Source organism: Hibiscus syriacus, unplaced genomic scaffold, assembly GCF_006381635.1.
Source record: "Hibiscus syriacus cultivar Baekdansim isolate YM2019G1 unplaced genomic scaffold, ASM638163v2 tig00110602_pilon, whole genome shotgun sequence".
Lineage (NCBI taxonomy): Eukaryota > Viridiplantae > Streptophyta > Magnoliopsida > Malvales > Malvaceae > Hibiscus > Hibiscus syriacus.
The window spans coordinates 1,591,091-1,611,757 of record NW_024062798.1 but is presented as its reverse complement, the minus strand read 5'-3'; the positions used below and the strand labels follow the sequence as shown (position 1 = coordinate 1,611,757).

At 37.3% G+C, this 20,667-nt stretch overlaps 2 pseudogenes; both read right to left on the bottom strand.

The window, feature by feature from the left end:
* Positions 1-860: 860 nt before the first annotated feature.
* On the bottom strand, positions 861-4,913 carry LOC120135039 (annotated as a pseudogene).
* Positions 4,914-5,383: 470 nt separating this feature from the next.
* LOC120135040 lies at positions 5,384-6,797 on the bottom strand (annotated as a pseudogene).
* Positions 6,798-20,667: the final 13,870 nt, after the last annotated feature.

Here is a 20,667-nt window from a genome sequence, read left to right as displayed (position 1 = left end):
CATTTGACGGGTCGAGAAATCCACTTCGAACCTTTTTTTAGTTACTTTTGTATATAAAAAAAAGAGAGAAGTTCCTATTTTTTAATCTAATATTGTATTAAATAATATTAAATTTAATAATAGGAGACTCAAAATGAAAGTCTCTTTTTCGCACTCACTCTCCATCACATTGTCAGAACAAAAATGTCATATGTATCTATATAAAAATATTTGATATGTGAAGACATGATTTGATTTAAGTTTCTATCTAATAAATTCTATATATTCTATATAGATAGAAAATTTAAAAATGATATAGAATACAAAACTAATAAATCTATATACAAATATTTTACCCTAATAATTTTTTTAACAAAATTTTATAGATAAATTTTCTTTCATTCACATAACAAGCATGACATAATCAAATTACAATACTTTGTGTGGTTATAGTATTCATGATTATTTACATCAAATAATTGTCTAGATTTACTCGAATCAAACGAACGAGTTTAATGGTTAAGATATTATTATTATTCATTGAGATCCCAGATTCAAACACCGCATATATTAATGTATATAACTTTTACTGTCAAATAATTGAAAATCTTTCGAATAAATAATATCTTGTATTTAATAAAAAAATTGCCTCAACTTTTGCTCCCACAAGGTGGAGGATGTCATCGGCCAATATATATCAACTTCAAATATCTTTATTTATTATGAAAATAATTATTTTTTCTCTATTTGTTGTAGCTATTGTAATGGAAGCATATCTTTTAATGCCATTTTACAAATATTCCAATATCGATTTAATTTTCATATTTACAATCTCTCTTCTTATTTTATTTTCAATGAAAATAATGAAGCTAAACTAAAAAGAAAAGGAAAAATAAAGCATATTGAAAGGGATTTTAATTACTGTAATGTGATCTACTGACAAACAGCCGAAGAACAATGATGGAAACTAAGTGACCTCAATTCCTTTACTGGGCAGACCACTATTTTGTTAAGGATATATTGTAATCTCTTCTACTCTTAAAATCAAAAACTACAATCTTCCATCAAACAAGTAGGAATTGCAACGGTACAAGGAATGAAGTTACCGTTGTTGGTTTTTTCCCCGACCTGCATACGGTACTTAATGGTCCACAGGCCTAATCGTCCATCCATCCGTTCACCGTCACTCAGTCATTCAGTGGCTCGGCCTCAGGGTCCATGGCTGTCCAACTTTCCGTCTCTGCAAGGAAAAAGAAAAGCCACCAAAAGTTTGAGAACAGAATAGCCTCGAATATGCATGGAGAAATGGCAGGAGAATGAAGAATGTTTCGGGTTGATGCAGGCTGTGCAAAATATGTAAATTTGGCTTTTTGAGAATGTTCATTTGGGGGGGGGGGGAGTGTGGCGTAAGGTTTGCACGTACTTGGTTTGTCGGAAATTGCCATCAGCCGTCTTTGCAAGATGGATGCGACGAAGAGGAAAATCGAGCACATACCGAACATAATAGTGATGGGAAATGCATCAACCTTCAGAGGCAAAAGTCAACACGGTTATTAGTAACAGAGTTAAAGCCTAGAGCGTCTGTCAGCATATATTTATTCGACTGTGGCATATAATGGAATGAATCTATCATGGAAAACCTGTAACATACATTGTACAGCACGACACAGACAGATATTGAGAGGAATGCGGAAAAAGTTCATAATCGTGCTCCTAGCCTCCTCCGGGATGTATTGGGATCTCAATTTCATAATGGATGGCCAGAATATGCCTACACACGCCTCGAAAGTGCAGAAACCGAGAAGCTGGAGACAACCTGCAAATGAGATACTTCCACCTTTCTCTTTAGAAGGTGCCACCAAGAACTGTTGCAAATGCATCCGTGTCACGATACAATTAAAGAATTATATATACGCAACATACACACAAAGAAAGGGATGTTGAGAAGTACATTAGTTACAATAGGAAGAAGGAGAGAGGCAGAGGAAATCACGAAAACAATCTGCATGTAGCTTTCTACCCTGGGTGAAGTGCGAGCCATTAATCGAGATGCAAGTGAGCTTCCCAACATTGAAGCCAACATGAATGTGGCAAAGATAAGACCATGAGGAATCTCCTCATCATTGGGGCTCAAAGCAGGAGTCCAAAGGAACACAAAGGTATACATCGAACCTTCAAACAGAGACTGGATGGCACCCAGCAAAGCAATTTTTTCATCTGCAAAGAATACTACACTGAGGGGAACCGGAAGTAAACAATGTAAGGTATAAATGCATTACAGTGGATGATTGATAACATGTAACAAAGCTTCAAGTAACAATACGTGCTTGCTACATGTCAACCTGATGATTGCATTGAGCTTAAAGTAAAATATTGAACTCTACCAGAAGCAATTGCTATAGCAGCCCCCCTGAATTGGGTAAGAAGGTCTTTATTTTCTGAGGGGTCTCCAAAGTTTTCAGTCCATGATGATAAAATAATGGCCATCCCAATAGCAAGAAAGCACGCGGCAGCATCAAAAGGAGCCACAGGTCCAAGGGAAAGTGAATCAACAAGTAGGTTCCCAAACAGCCCAGACACGATGGCAACAAGACCATTCCCAAGAAATATTGCCTTTGAAAATGTTAGTGACAACCATTGTTGCTCAAAGCCTCTCTGCAAAGAATAGAAGCAATAAAGTAACTGTCGGCAGAAGATATAAACTTCAAAGAGATATCAACATCAATTACAACAGATAAAGCTCATAAAAAAATGTGGCTAAGCGGAACTAAATGATCCGTGCCTTACCATCTTCTAAAAAAAAGATAGAAAAATCATGAACAAAGTTAGCATTTCTCTATGCATCATATGCAATATTACAGATATAAACAAAATATTTTTAGCGTTTTTTCTTTTAAACCAGGGGACGGTGGCAGTTGTGAAACAACCTGACAGGGAGTAACATACAGCATCTAAAATACTAAAAACAGAAGAAAATGAGTGAGGGCACAGAAGCAAAAGCTCATAATGCAAATTGTAAGCTTGTCTGATATGTATTAAGAGTAGAAGGGCAAAGAAGTAGTGTCTCACCTTATTATGTTCGGCAACAAGCCATGACTCAAATGCTGAAAACAGAAGAGAGGTGGCGATACCTCCCAAAACTCGACCAACCATCAAAACTTTGTATTCAGGAGAATGCTTGGTGATACAGCTAAGTATGTACGTTATGCAGTAACACATGCTCTCCTCCGGCCCCTGAATTGAACACGTGAAGGAATTTTTGTATTACGACAAGATGTTTAATCCATAAGTACGAAAAGATTACAAAATAAGTCAAAAATAAACTTACTGTTTGTCAGCTAGAGATCCAACAATTGTCCCAAACAACATGGAGGATCCAAAACCAGCAATGAAAAGCTGTCCAATGTCCCCTTTTCCAAAGCCATATGTACTGTAAAGAAAGTAAACATATGGACCCTGCAGCCAGTCTCCAGCTATTGACACATGAACACCCATTCATCAAAGGAGCAAGATAGACATATGCTCGATAAATATACAGGGAGTTTTTTCCTTTTAAAAAGGATCTCCAGCCACAGGAAGTAATTTGCTTACGATGGAATTCATAAGTCTTAAATTACACAAATCAAACAACATTGTCAAAAAAGACTTGTATCAAGAGCCAGATTAAGCATACAATAAGGAAAATTCGAGAACAGTGGCATCTCAGACTATTAATACCAAGGAATCACCTAAAAAACACCATCAATCCTTCTACTGCTAAGAAACTAATTAAAGTGGTTAATGCAATCTTGTTTATCTTTCACCTAGTCTTACACTTCCACTAGCTAAGGACCTGGCACCATCAGACACAACATGCCACTACACAAAAAGGAAAATCAAACATGAAATGAATACAAGAAAATGTCAACATCTGTAAAACATAAATCATAAATTTGTCAAAAGTTAGGTGAATATAAAATACTTTGAACATGATTATGACACGAAAAAGTATGCATGAAGATGATACAAATACATGAACTGGCAACCAGGCCAAGCATTAACAGACTCAACAACAATTACACATAAACTCTAGGCAGCACGAACAATGGACGGCTTGATTCCCCAAAAAACAGAACCATAAAAACCAGGCAACAACAACCTATCACCAACCTACAAAATGCGACAGATCCAATGTCTCTCAACCATAAAACGAAAAAGGACCGAAACCCACAAATCAATTATCGTAAGTTAATTTCTCTTTATACCGTTTTCTTTTCATTAACAAGATAAAATAAATGCATCTACCACTTTCTTTCATTTTCCTTTTCACGATGAGCTCGTTTTCCATTTCCTAAGAGAAGAAAAAAACATTCTGTAATTTTCAATGTAGCCATTAATAAAAATAAAAAAAACTATCAACTCACAACAAAAAAAACACCACAATCACACTTTAGAAACGCAAATTCAAGGAACGGGTATCCGGATTCAAAAATAAAATCAATCAGAGTCCACGTCTAAGTAAAAAGAGAGAGAGATCTAACGAATAGAAACGGAAACCATCTGGGTAAACAAAAATGACGGGAATTAAATTACCCATCATGAGAGAGTAAACAATAAGGTAATTGTTCTTAAATGAATTGAAAGCAGGGGACGTATTGATTCGATCCTTGCTGTTCTTGCTTAGCTCTAATGCAGCCACCACCGCTGTCAATGCCCCGAACACCATTAAGTAGAACAGCTCCATTGTAGAAAATTGGTATCCAAATCACACGCGCCACCCGAATTCTCTTCTTCTTCAATTTCCAACAAAAGACGCAGAGATTTACATAAACAGCTGTAAAGCCAAAGCTAATGGGTCATCTGGGATTCCTTTTCCGAACGCTTTTAAAGAGAAACAAATATATACAGTAAATCGCACTCAGAGGAGGATCCAAATACTGTCTCCTTTTATATACACTTCTAAAAGTAGATTTGTCCGGGACGGGGCTTACAGTTACGGCCGGGTTGGTATGAGCCGGGTTACGCTCGTTTTTTTCATAAATTCCAGTTAATCCGATATTATCTTTACTAATGAGAAGTTCTTATTTAAATATGGGTTAATCTCATTATACCTACCTAAACTCTGATTTAAATTTCAAATTGATCCTTAAATTTTAAATTGATCCTTAAATTTTAAACCTTCAGATTGAAGACTTAAAATATCATTACCATATCAATTGAGTTTGTTCATTAAATATTAATTCAGATATGTCGTAAAATATATTTGAATCACATAAATCATATAGAAAAAGATCATTTCCCAATTTTCAATAAACTCAAATAACTATATAATAACTTTCTATAATTGAGAAACAAAACTAAAAAATGAACTATAATCAAGAGACTATATGAGTAATTTATCCTTTTAGTTCAATTTTTTCCGTTCCGTTCAAGGTTCAGATTCAAACCCCGACATTTGATATTAGTAACATGTTTAATTTACTCACATTGCGAAATTAATTATAATGAGTTAATTATATTAAAAACCCAATAGATTTGAGCTCAAGACGAGTCCATTCGAATCAAGTATTAACCGAGCTTTGACTGAGTCGAACTCAAGTAGCTAGTGATCCCTCTCATCTCATTTACAGCCCTATGACCCTACAAAATATTGAATAACTTCAAAAAATTGAACTTACACATACTGGATATAAAACTATATCTGACAATCACCCACAAGCTTAAATAACATATAGCTCACTCAGCATTCAGCAATACTTTTGAAAAATGAAACATGGATGCAGAAAAGAAATACAAGAAAAATGTACTTACTCCAGATGGTTTTCCTTTCTTCTCTTCATCTAGCAAGTCCCTAATAGGGAAGTATGCAGCTTTTTTGCAGAGTTCGAGAATATCGGACCCCTTCACACAAACTGGCTATGAAGTCAAAGTTCATGTTTTCTTCAACACTATCACCCTTCAAAATCACCTTCAGTATCTGAGCTTCCTCCCTATTGTCCAATCTCAAAAGCCTGGGGAAGACGCCTGAGGATGGCTTCATCTAGTTCAGATGGCCGATTCGTTGCAGCAAGAACCATAACTCGGGCATTCTCTGTACAACAATATACAATTTTCAGTTCTATATTATAATTTAAAAGCAATCCCGATAACATTCTATATAGCCCTTCATCATAAAACCCGAACGACGGTACTTTGAATTGGATTGATAAGAGTACATAACTTATTGGTACAAAAATACTCATGATCAGCGGTAAACCCATCCCATAAAGCCATGAACTCGGTCATCATGTTCGTTATTGCTTCATGATCTGAATTACGACCTCATCAACAAATATAATGGCAGGCTTAAGTATATATGCCAAGCTGAACACTGCAGCCTCTGCAGGCTTAAGTGGGGCCTTTGATCCATTGGAAAATTCTAGTTGAAAAAAATGTTTAATTGATCAGGACTAGCTTACTATACTACTACTTACATATACCATGATCATTTTTCGTCGTTTTTCCTATTTTGTAATAAAAATTTCAGGGTAATGATTTTAAAAAATGCAGGCCATTAACTAAAAAAAACAATCTTCTCACATCTCCAGAATACTTAAAACTCAATAGAATAAATAAATAAAAGAAAAAAGACCCAATTTTGATCACTTCCAACCATATGAATTAAAGTTTAGTCAAAAGAAATGCAAAGGGCCTGAGAATCAACATGGATAGAGTAAACATGATCAAAACTAAAGTTTCAGTGCATCACCAAACCACGTGCTCATCAGATTAGATATCTGCACATTGATAAAAACAGCTCCGGACTCCTTAGCAGTGGCTTTAGCGAGCATGGTCTTTCCAGTACCAGAGGGTCCATATAACAAAACCCCTTTTTGAGGACCAAGAAGTTTTCCATGTGAAACAGCTCAGGTCTCCATAATGGAAGAATCATCAGTTCATAGAGAGCTTGCTTGATGGCATTTAATCCGCCAATAGACTCAAACTCCACGTCAATGTGATCAGGATTTATCACATCACATGCTACTACATCCTATTAAATGAAAAAAGAAAAAAGACATAGGAAGGTATAAGCGTACGGAGCACCATAAAATGTAACATTTAGGATCCCTTACTTCTATTCTATACTCTGAGAATTTCAGGTATACAGTAGGATATTAATGAACATGATACAAAAATAGGGAAGAAAGTGAGTAGAAAATAACAAAAATCAAATACAAATACACTAAAAGGCTGCAAACAATGCTAAAAAAACAAAAGCTCATATGCCATGAGCTAGCATTCCGGTTTCGCTAATATAACTAATCTGCCTCAGTCTAGATGAATTCTTTTTTAACTAGAACCCTGATGGTAACAATGAAGGAATCTAGGTTCATATAGTTTATTCATGTATTCCAAGCTAGTTGTATGAGTTACTTTATGTATCACTGTTTAGACAGGTGGGCTGGGTGGCTTCCTTCAGCAAGCAGCCCTGGTATACCCTTCAGCAAGCTTTATTCAATTCTATGCTGGAAATTCAGATAAAGTGCATTGATTTACATGCAAAACAAAACTGCAATTTTGAGCTACAAACTCCGGCCTTGTTTTCTATTTCATCCAAGCAAAAGTGCAAAACCCTAACGAATCAGCATTCATATGACAATGGATGACTAATTCTCACATATTAATCTGACTCCCAACAAAATTACTTAAGTAATATTCCAGTTTTAAAAGGAAACAAATGCAAATTACCACAAAAAATTGTACCCCATGGCCCATAGGGATTAGTACGGAACTATAGATAAGAGGACGACCCAAACGCTTAGATATTTCCTTCTTGTGCTCCAATGCTTTTTTAGAAGCTTCTCGGTTAGGGTCGATGTGTCGGAGCTCCGCAAAGAGGACCAAGCAACTAAGGCCGGCGTACAAAATCAATTCTTGCAGGAACTTCGTCAGTTCGTCTCCGACGAAGATGAACCCATTCTTCACATATATTTATTTGTTTAATTACTTTCTTCTTAATATCATGAAAAAAAAGGACCTTCCAAGTCACAACTATTATTTTTTAGAAAATAATAATAATTAGGGTCCTTTGTGTTTTTGTTTTTAGAAAATCGCTTGTTTTATTAAAAAAATAAAAATATCTAAAACTACAATAAAGATTTATAAATATAATCGTAAATTTAAAATATAATTATGACATTTTTTTATTAAAAAACTTAATAAAAAAATTCGAATAAAATAAAGATACGAATAAATTTGACTGCATCGGTAAACATAGCACAAAAAGAGATGAAACTACTGAAAGATCATTGACAAATCGCAAATCAGAGTCAAGAGACGTGAGAAAAATATCTACGAACGCAAAACGAGTATCCAAATCAATCTGATAGTCTAAAGAGGGAATATCATCATGATAACAAATAAGTGACATCTTGATCAGCCGTGGCGATACCAAATCCAACTCTAAAAAAAAAGATAAACAAAAACAACGATAAAAAACGACAAAAAACTGTAAATTACAAAAAGACAGAGAAAAACATGTCACAAAGGCAAAGATAGATGTACTATAAGGACAGAGAACATATCACAAAGACATAATTATTCTGATTAAAAAACTAAAAAAAAGATAAGTTGCGGGTGGAAACCAACATTAAAATCGATGCCACCACCCGTTAAACAAAATTAAAGTAGAAAAGTTGGACTGATCAATAAAATTGACACAAGTTGTAAAGAAAAAAAAGAAAAAGAGAGGAGAATGAAGAAAACGACTAGGGTCCTTTGGTTCTCATAATATAAGATTATTTGAGAATGAAATTATCATGGTGTTACTTGATATATTACTGAGAATATTGTATTATTGGGAATACAAGGTAAAAAAATGTATTGTAGGCAATGTTTCGTTGTCTTTTGGTATGAATGTTTTTGAACCAAAGTGGGTATGTGATTTTAGAAAAGACCATTTCACTTGGTAATAATTTTTCCTTGATCCAAATTAGGGTTCAAAATTCTTCCTTCAAAGAAAATAAAGGTAAAGTATATAAATGGTCATCCGATTATAGTGTATTATTTTATTAAGTCTTTCGACTATTAAAAGTTACAAAATGACCCTCAAACTATATAGTATTATTTTGTTGGGTCCCTCAACTATTAAATGTTACAAAATGGTCACTCGATTATTCATTATATTCCAAACTCATCATTTGCCGTTAAAAAATTATGGTTGTCTAAGTTAGACTAGAATCTGTTGACTGTGATATGATAAAATATGATCTCAATATCTAAAACGACTCTCATATGACAGCTATTATGTTAACGTTTAACTTAGATAACCGTCAGTTTTTTAACGACAAATGAAGAGTTTAGAACTTAATGAATAGTCGGGTAACTATTTTATAACTTTTAATAATCGATTGATTTAACAAAGTATAGTCAGAGGGTCATTATACAACTTTTAATAGTCGAATAATTTAATAAAGCAATACCTTATAATCGGAGAACCATTGATGTACTTTCTCAAAAAATAATTAGGGTTCAAACTTTTTAAAAACTAATATTCTTGCTTTGAAAATAAGAAATGGTAAATTATATAAAATACGTGTTAAAACTATACCACTTTTTCATGAATAGATATCTAAATTATTTTTTGACTCATCCAAGTGCCTAATGTTACAAACGTTACCATTTTAGGTATCTCAGTTCTAACGGCCGCTAAAAAAACTCGTTAAGTAACACGTGTCATGAAATGGTAATTTTGTAAATTTATTTTTAAAAAATTTTAAAAAAATATTTTTGAAAAATTTTAAAAAAATATTTTTGAAAAAACTCCATTTTTTCCTAATATATATATATATATAAACAAACTCCCTAAATCTCATATTCTATTCCCATTTACTTCAATTGCCGATCATCTCCGATCACCTATCCATCGACAACCAACTACCCATACATCGTCAACCACCCATTGATCAGTCATAATTCTTGCTATCATCTCAAAATCCAAAATTTTCAAATCTCCGAACTTCAATCTGTAACAATCCGATTTTCAAAATAATATTTAATTAAAATTTGAGGGTTTAATTGTGAAAATTTGGGACTGAATTGAAAGATTTTAAAACTTGGAGCTTGTTTTAAAGTTAAAGAAAATTCAGGGACCAAGCCCTGAATTTAACCATGGAGTGTCGGCAGACAATTGATATATGCGTGATTTCTGTTTTGAAAAAAACAGAAATCAATTTCACAAATCCTTCCTCACGCACACAACTTCCAAACTCGATTCCGACGCCGTCCGAATTCCGATCGTTGTTTTGAAACCACCGTTGTGTTCATCATCGAGCGAGGAGCAAAACCTTCAAATTAATTGAAGCGAAACGCGGCCAAACGTCGGAAATTTCCAGTCAAAGTAGCGACGGTTTTGTTAGCTCTATCGCCGAGAAAATCTTAAATTCACCGCTGATCGTTGCTCTATTTACGACACCTCCCGCACCATCGTGTTCCTTGTGTCGTTCCGAGTTCACCGGTGTCAATCTTGTCCGCCGTAGACGGCGGCGCGTGAGGAGGTGGTGCAGTCAAAGATTCGGCCGATTTGAAATCGAGCTCTCCGCCGTTCAAAAATTTGAACAGATCGTTGTAAGTATCTTGAAATCGCTCAAAATAATTTTTAGAAATTTTTCCGGGATTTTTAGGGCCCCGGAGGACGTCTCACGCGCCACACGCGCCGCCGCAGGGCGAGTGGCTGCTGGAAACCGGTCTGAATCGGTTTGACCGGTCTAACCCGACCCGACCGTTGACCCCGACCCGACCCGACCGTTGACCCGACCCGACCGTTGACCGTTAACCGTTGACCGTTGACCGTTGACTTTCTTTGACCAAAACTTAAAATGGCTTTGACCGAGCATTAAACGACCGTTAATCTTTCCCGAGTATACCTATCCTGATAGTTTTCGACGTGCCGAATCCGTTTCCGCTATCCGTTTCATCAAATTCGAATCTGAAGGCCTCCAAATCGACGGTCAAAGTGGTTGACTTTGACTTTGACCAAGAATTTGGATTTTCGAAAAGTCATACTTTATATTTTTCGACGTCCTGATTCCGATTCCGCAATCCGTTTGGCCAAATTCAGACTTGAAATACCCCAAATTGATAGTCAAACTCGAAAAAATGCTTATATACTTAAGAATTCTAGCTTTGAACAATTAAGTAAGATTTGGGGCTGATTAATTATTATTGTTTGAAGGTACAAGAGACTCTCTCCGGATCGTTCGATAGCTCGACCCAACTCTTCTAGATCAGTTAAACCATGTATACCAGTATTCACTCGTAAGACTCGTAAATTTTATGATTTTAGAGATTTATTTATGTTACCCATTAGTAATATAGTGATATTATAAATTAGGTTCGAAAACTGTAGCAGAGCGTGGTGAAACCAGCAATCAGTAGATCCACGATTTGAACATATTATCGAGGTGTGTTCCCTATTTATTACTGAACTGTTTTATTTGTTTTAATATGTGGTACACTGAATTCTTTGGTTTTCGTATTGTTGATGCACCGATTTAATGTGATGATTTATGGATTATGACTGTTATCTGATAATTGTTTTGAAATGGTATATGATTACCATGTTTATGGATTTATGGAATTTATAACACGGTGCAATTGAATTTTTGGAATACGAATTTATAAAGTACAGCTCTGATCAAGCTGGAAAATTTTACAGACCTAATGTGACTCTTAGGTAGGCTCTGCGGCCCTGAGATTATTCTCGGGTAGGCCCTGCAGCCCTAAGATGTGTTCTTAGGTAGGCCCCACGGCCCCGAAATCTATCTTGGGTAGGCTCTCAGGCCCTAAGATGTTCCCTTAGGGTAACGCTTTTTAAAGAGATTTACTGCAGTATAATTTTATGAGACTTATTGGACTATGATTTGTTTAGTGTACCTATAGTGATTTTATGGTAATATTGGGACACACTGAGCCTAGCTCACTTTTCGAAAATGTTTTCCCCCTTTCAGATACTGTTGGTTAGTTACCCTGGATTGAGCACTTGGAGGATCAACATATCTCTTGAAGTATATTTGATTGTAATGTTTTTACCTTGCAAGTTGTCTTTATTTTGTTAACATGGACCTTATTTTAAAGTATGGTATTTTAATATGATGACACTTTTGCTATTACTATTCGGTTTATCGTGATTTGATTTTAAGATATGTTTTAAATTAATTTATTACTTATTGGTATTATATTTACAAGTTAGGTTTTGATAGTATGATTTATTATAACTTCATGTCATTTATAATGTGATTTTACATTGATTGAATAACGGTTTCGGAAAAAAAATGTCTTAAAGAATCATAATGTGAGCCACTAGACTTAGTCGAAACGCATAGGCTGGGTCTAGGGGGTTACATTTATTGGTATCAGAGCTTTTGGTTTTTAAACCTCGGACTGTGTATGAGTCCAAATTGAAAATACGATTTTGAAATATTTACAAAACGAGTTACTAAGGTCATGTCACAAAGCTTATCTTAAATCTTCTGTAGCAAACTTGAGATCCACCAAAATGAGTGCTGTGGTCGTCGAACTAGACGAGGTCGAGTGGCTAGTACAGATCCGATCGATAGATACGAGTAGATCCCCCACCTCCGATAGGTGATCCTGCTCCTACGACCCCAACGAATCTGCCTCCTACCGATGATATTGGCATGACTACACCGATCATAGGAGCGACAGATATTGAGTCAGAATCTACCGGAGTTTCTTTGGATGAGACTTTTGGTAGACAATTTCTGCAGTTGATACAGGGAGCAGTCAGAGCTGCTGGTGTTGTATCTGAGGTTCCTATTTCGCAGACTCTAATTGCTAATGGGGTCAGGACTTTTGGAGGACAGCTTGGAGGAATTCCTACTGAAGTAGAAGATTGGCTACAGGATACAGAAAGACGCATGGATCAGTTGGGTTTGGACTCAGCAAAGAGATATTTGGGGGCAGTAGCGATGTTAGATGGAAATACCCACACATGGTGGGAGTCAGTGACCAGTAGTGTTTCTACTGATCGGTTGACATGGGATTTCTTCAAGGAGCGCTTTCGGAGTCGATTCTTGGGTGAGCGCTACTTAGTCCAGAGACGACAGCAGTTTCAGGACTTGGTTCAGGGTGACATAACTGTTTCAGAGTATGAGATAGAGTTCTTGAAATTGTTAAAGTATGGAATCAGTCTGGTGCCTACCGAAAGAGATCGATGTCGTAAATTTGCCTTTGGACTCAGATACGAGCTACGTAGGCAGGTGGTAGCCCTTCAAGATGAGATTTTTGATGTGCTGGTAAGCAGAGCCAAGGATGCTGAGGAGATGGAGGCGTTAGCTTCTGGTAGAGAGCGTGTTGATCAGGAGCGATCTAGGAAATCTTTTGGCCCTACTGAATCATCCGCACATTCCGGTAAGAGGACTCGTACTTCAGCCCCTCAGAGGAGCAATACACACTTCAGGTCTACTGTATCATCACCTTCAGCTGTTAGTAGAGGTGGTTCTTCAGTTCCGGTTCTAGTGCCTCAGTGTGACTTTTGTGGGAAACGGCACACGGGAGAGTGTTATAGGAAGACCGGAGCATGTTTTCATTTTGGATCTAGTGGACATTTTCGGAGGGATTGTCCTCAGCTAGCTTCGTCTGAGCGGATCGCTACCCAGACTCCTGTGCGTTCTCAGACTACAGTACATACTCCAATTAGAGATCGTAGCCAAGTAAAGGCTCGTGGTTCAGCGTCCAGGACAGACAGTAGAGCTCGACCTCAGCAAAATAGAGGGCCAACAGTTTCTGAGGCTAGACAGCCAGCCTTGGTTTATGCCACTAGACGTCGGGATGACAGAGATGAGCCAGAGGTTATTGCAGGTACATTTACTATTTATTCTATCCCATACTTTGCATTACTGGACAATGGCTCCACTCACTCCTATGTATCGAGCTCAGTATCTCGAAACCTTCAGATTCCGATAGAGAACACTGAAAATACTGTTACAGTTACAAGTCCAGTAGGACAAGCGGTATTAGTGAATAAGGTATTTCGGCGTTGTCCTTTGGAGGTGCAGGGAGAAATTTTTCTCGCTGATCTTATGGAGCTTCCTCTAGAGGAGTTTGATCTAATTCTTGGGATGGATTGGTTGAATAAACACAAGGTAAATCTGGATTGCGAGTACAAGCGAGCTACCCTGAAGACTTCAGATGGTCGGACTGTTGTGTTAATGGTGAACGGCGTGGCTATCTCTCCAATATAGTTCAGCGATGGAAATTGATCGTATGATCCGAAAGGGATATGAGACGTTCATTGCCTGTATTTTGAACACTAAAGGTGCATTGTCCACAATCGAGGAGATTCGTACAGTTAGCGAGTTTCCTGATGTTTTTCCTGAGGAGTTGCCTGAGTTACCTCCTGATAGAGAGGTAGAGTTCGAGATTGAGACTTATCCGGGATCTTCACCTATTTCTATGGCACCTTATCGCATGGCTCCAAAGGAACTTAAGGAGTTGAAGGTCCAATTGCAAGAATTATTCGATCGAGGATTTATCCGACATAGTACTTCACCATGGGGAGCTCCAGTTCTATTCGTGAAAAAGAAGGATGGGTCGCTAAGATTATGTATTAACTATCGGAAATTGAATAAGATGACTGTCAAGAATAAATACCCATTACCCAGGATTGATGACTTATTTGATCAATTGCGATGAGCTACTGTATTCTCTAAGATTGATCTTCGTTCGGGGTATTATCAATTGAAAGTTAAAGGATCTGATGTTGCAAAAACGGCCATTCGCACTAGATATGGTCATTATGAATTTTTAGTGATGCATTTTGGTTTGACGAACGCTCCTGCAGCTTTTATGGATTTGATGAATCGGGTGTTCCGACCATATTTGGATCAATTTGTGGTGGTCTTCATTGACGTTATTCTGATCTATTCTCGTACTGAGGCAGAGCATGACGAGCATTTGAAGATCGTTCTGCGGACTTTGAGAGAGCATCGTCTATATGCCAAACTAAGCAAGTGTGAGTTTTGGCTTCAAGAAGTGTCATTTCTGGGGCATATTATTTCTGCGCGAGGTGTTCAGGTTGATCCCAGCAAGATAGAGGCTATTATGAATTGGAAACGACCTAAGAACGTATCTGAAATCCGCAGTTTCTTGGGCTTGGCTGGTTATTATCGACGTTTTGTTGAGGGCTTCTCGATCATTGCTTCTCCTTTGACAAAGTTGTTAAGGAAGAATGTGTTGTTTGACTGGGGCGAGGCACAACAGGAGAGCTTTGAGAAATTAAAGGCGGTTTTGACTCAAGCACCGGTGTTGATTCAACCGGAGTCCGGGAAGGATTTTACAGTGTATAGTGATGCTTCACATTCAGGACTTGGTTGTGTTTTAATGTAGGAAAGTAAGGTGGTGGCTTATGCATCCCGTCAGCTGCGGCCGCATGAGAGTAATTATTCTACTCACGATTTAGAGTTGGCAGCAGTAATTTTTGCCTTGAAGATTTGGAGACACTATCTTTATGGAGAGAAGTGTTACATCTTCACAGATCATAAGAGCTTAAAGTATCTTCTGACCCAGAAGGAACTTAATTTGAGACAGCGTCGCTGGTTAGAGCTTCTAAAGGATTATGATTGCGTGATTGATTACCACCCTGGTAAAGCTAACATTGTAGCAGATGCTTTGAGTCGAAAGACGGTATCGGAGTTGAGGTCTTTAATGACCAAGATGAATTTATATGACGATGGCACTTTGTTAGCAGAATTGCAAGTTAAGCCGACCTTGGTTGATGAGATCAAAGCTAAGCAGCCCCTTGATAGCTCCTTGCTTTCCATCTTTGAGCAAGTAGAGCAGGGGACAAACACAGATTACGCAATTGATCAGGATGAAGTTTTATGCTTTAAAGGTAGATATTGTGTGCCTGATGACGCTGAATTGAGGCAGACTATCCTTACTGAGGCTCATTGTAGTCCATATGCTATGCACCCCGGAGGAGATAAGATGTACCGGAATTTGAGAGAGAGGTATTATTGGACTGGTATGAAGAAAGACATATCTGACTTTGTGGCTAGGTGTTTGACTTGTCAGCAAGTTAAGGCAGAACATCAACATCCATCAGGTTTGTTACAGCCTATCAAGATTCCTGAATGGAAATGGGAGCGTATTACTATGGATTTTGTTACTGGCTTGCCTATGACTCCTTTGAAAAAAGATTCTGTTTGGGTGATTGTTGACAGACTTACAAAGTCAGCTCACTTCATTCCTGTGCGAGTAAATTATACTTTGGATAAGCTGGCAAGATTGTATATTTCAGAGATTGTCAGATTGCATGGTGTTCCATTGTCTATTATTTCTGATCGAGATCCGAGATTTACTTCGAGATTTTGGAAGGCGTTACATACGGCTTTGGGAACAAGATTGGATTATAGTACATCCTTTCATCCACAAACTGATGGTCAATCTGAGAGAGTAATTCATATTCTAGAGGATATGTTGCGGGGTTGCGTAATCGATTTTCATGGTAGTTGGGAGAACTTTTTGCCGTTGGCTGAATTTGCTTACAATAACAGTTATCAGACCAGTATTTGTATGGCACCCTATGAAGCACTCTATGGGCGTAAATGTCGCACTCAGATCTGTTGGACTGAGTTGCGTGATAGGAAAACGTTGGGACCTGAGTTAGTGCGAGAGACGGAGGACACAGTCAGATTAATCCGTGACCGTCTGAAAGAGGCATTTGATAGGCAGAAATCTTATGTAGATCAAAGAAGGAAGGATATACAGTTTGAAGTGGGAGATCGGGTCTTTTTGAAAGTTTCACCCTGGAAGAAAGTATTAAGATTCGGGCGTAAGGGTAAATTGAGTCCAAGATTTATTGGACCATTTCGTATCTTGAAGAGGGTAGGACCTGTTGCATATCAGCTTGAGTTGCCTTCTGAGCTAAGTCGTATTCATGATGTCTTTCATGTATCAATGTTGAGGAGATACCGTCCAGATCCAGGTCACATTATTCAGGTTGAAGAAGTAGAGCTGAGACCTGATTTGTCATATGAAGAGGAGCCCATTCAGATCTTGGAGAGAGATGAACGAGTTCTTCGGAATAGACGAATTCCAATGGTCAAAGTTCAGTGGAGGAATCGAGGCCCCTCAGAAGCTACTTGGGAGACATTGGAGTCAATGGAGGCTCAGTTTCCTCAACTATTCTCATAAGGTAAATTTCGAGGACGAAATTTCTTGTAGAGGGGGAGAATTGTAACAACCCGATTTTCAAAATAATATTAATTAAAATTTGAGGGTTTAATTGTGAAAATTTGGGACTGAATTGAAAGATTTTAAAACTTGGAGCTTGTTTTAAAGTTAAAAAATTCAGGGACCAAGCCCTGAATTTAACCATGGAGTGTCGGCAGACAATTGATATATGCGTGATTTCTGTTTTGAAAAAACAGAAATCAATTTCACAAATCCTTCCTCACGCACACAACTTCCAAACTCGATTCCGACGCCGTCCGAATTCCGATCGTTGTTTTGAAACCACCGTTGTGTTCATCATCGAGCGAGGAGCAAAACCTTCAAATTAATTGTAGCGAAACGCGGCCAAACGTCGGGAATTTCCAGTCAAAGTAGCGACGGTTTTGTTAGCTCTATCGCCGAGAAAATCTTAAATTCACCGCTGATCGTTGCTCTGTTTACGACACCTCCCGCACCATCGTGTTCCTTGTGCCGTTCCGAGTTCACCGGTGTCAATCTTGTCCGCCGTAGACGGCGGCGCGTGAGGAGGTGGTGCAGTCAAAGATTCGGCCGATTTGAAATCGAGCTCTCCGCCGTTCAAAAATTTGAACCGATCGTTGTAAGTATCTTGAAATCGCTCAAAATAATTTTTAGAAATTTTTCCGGGATTTTTAGGGCCCCGGAGGACGCCTCACGCGCCACACGCGCCGCCGCAGGGCGAGTGGCTGCTGGAAACCGGTTTGACCGGTTTTCAACCGGTTCTGACCGATTTCAACCGGTTCGAACCGGTTTGACCGGTCTGACCCGACCCGACCATTGACCCGACCCGACCCGACCGTTGACCCGACCCGACCGTTGACCGTTGACCGTTGACTTTCTTTGACCAAAACTTAAAATGGCTTTGACCGAGCATTAAACGACCGTTAATCTTTCCCGAGTATACCTATCCTGATAGTTTTCGACGTGCCGAATCCGTTTCCGCTATCCGTTTCATCAAATTCGAATCCGAAGGCCTCCAAATCGACGGTCAAAGTGGTTGACTTTGACTTTGACCAAGAATTTGGATTTTCGAAAAGTCATACTTTATATTTTTCGACGTCCTGATTCCGATTCCGCAATTCGTTTGGCCAAATTCAGACTCGAAATACCCCAAATTGATAGTCAAACTCGGAAAAATGCTTATATACTTAAGAATTCTAGCTTTGAACAATTAAGTAAGATTTGGGGCTGATTAATTATTATTGTTTGAAGGTACAAGAGACTCTCCGGATCGTTCGATAGCTCGACCCAACTCTTCTAGATCAGTTAAACCACGTATACCAGTATTCACTCGTAAGACTCGTAAATTTATGATTTTAGAGATTTATTATGTTACCCATTAGTAATATAGTGATATTATAAATTAGGTTCGAAAACTGTAGCAGAGCGTGGTGAAACCAGCAATCAGTAGATCCACGATTTGAACATATTATCGAGGTGTGTTCCCTATTTATTACTGAACTGTTTTATTTGTTTTAATATGTGGTACACTGAATTCTTTGGTTTTCGTATTGTTGATGCACCGATTTAATGTGATGATTTATGGATTATGACTGTTATCTGATAATTGTTTTGAAATGGTATATGATTACCATGTTTATGGATTTATGGAATTTATAACACGGTGCAATTGAATTTTTGGAATACGAATTTATAAAGTACAGCTCTGATCAAGTTGAAAAATTTTACAGACCTAATGTGACTCTTAGGTAGGCTCTGCGGCCCTGAGACTATGTGCAGCTGGCACCTTGACCATTTGGTCAACCATTTAGTCGGTCATTTGAATTTTGACCGTTTGACCATTGAAACTGAAATCACGAACTGCAAGGTAGGGGAGGGAGAGGGGAGGGGATGAAAGCAGGTTGGTTTTTTTATTATTTATTTAATTTTTAATAAAAATAAAAATAAAAATTTAAAATTCAAAAATTTAATATTATAACACGTGTCACTTAACGAGATTTTATAACGGTTGTTATGGTTGGAACACTTAAAGTGATAACGTTTATAACGTCAGACACCTAGATGAATCAAAAAATTATTTAAACACTTTTGTGAAAAACGATATAGTTTGAACACTTATTTTAGTACTAATTTTTTTACCAAAAAAATTTTAAAAGTAATAAATTAACCATTGATGTTATGACTTATAATAAATCAATTACTAAATCATTAACATCTCTAATTGACCAAGTATTTTAGAACTTTATTTTTTTAATTAATCATTGATATTCGATTTATTGATCGTCTAATCTAGATCGGATATGGTAGATGCAATGGCGATCATTCCAATTTAATTTGCTCCATTCGTAAACATCAGGTTTGGAACCCCTGACCTGTTTAAGGAATCTAGCCCTTCTTCCCACTAATCCAATTGGTTGTTGGTTATAACTTTTATTTTTTCAAACACTTCCTTAGCGCATCCATAACCGAATTGAAATCTCCTCCACTTACACCGGCGGAGAAGAGAGACGATATATGACTTTGTACATTTATGTTTGCAATCTTTTTGTACATTTATGTTTTAGTTTTGTAATTTTTTACTTGCTTCGTTTCCAGTTATGCTCATTAATATTCTACCGTATACTTGAAATTATCAAAAATTAGAATTATGCATACCACTGTACTCTGAAATTATCAAAAATATATATATATATATATATATATATATATATATATATATATATATATATATATATATATATATTTGGTGAAATATATGCTTTGGGATTGAGTATAGAATAGAAGCGAGTGATCCTAACTGTATTATATTTATTTTAAACACACTTGTACTGATTCAAAGCAAATAAAATAAATCCACAAATATTCCTTACATCCTTCGATCATTATTGCATATATTATTTTTCTCGACATTTAAAAGAAATAATTTTATTTTATTTCTTCTGGTTCGATTTCAAATGCGGTTATGGGAAAACTCTTTGACAATCCCGTTGAAGCAGTAAAGATGATTTTGTTAGGATCGGACCGGTCTATAGAAATATCAGAAAGAGGAACCCAAATCATCATCTCTTTGCTTTTGATACCTGTCAACTTCCGCATCCGACCATTCTCGAGGAATCCCGTCATCTCGGATGCGAACGAGCTTATTCCAATATCCTTCATCCTATACTTGATTCATCCTATACTTGGTGAGCTTCTGTTGTTTCAGCCACAAAAAACCAGTGGTCGGGTTAAACCCGACCTCAACTAAATTGTTAAGAGGCATCAACGTTTTGGGTAGTCGAAACTTGTCGAGGAGCTCTTGCGCTTTTTGCTTGCAAAGCGTTGAGCCATGGTATACTTCAGCACCGGCTCGGTGAGTTGCTATGTCCTTGGATGCCATCCCACTTATATTTTGTTTTGCTTTGTTTTTGTTTCAGTTTGCAAATTCCAACAATCCCAACTTGCTTATGTACACTCCCACAATGGCAGAAAATGAAGACAATTTTGTGCTTAAAT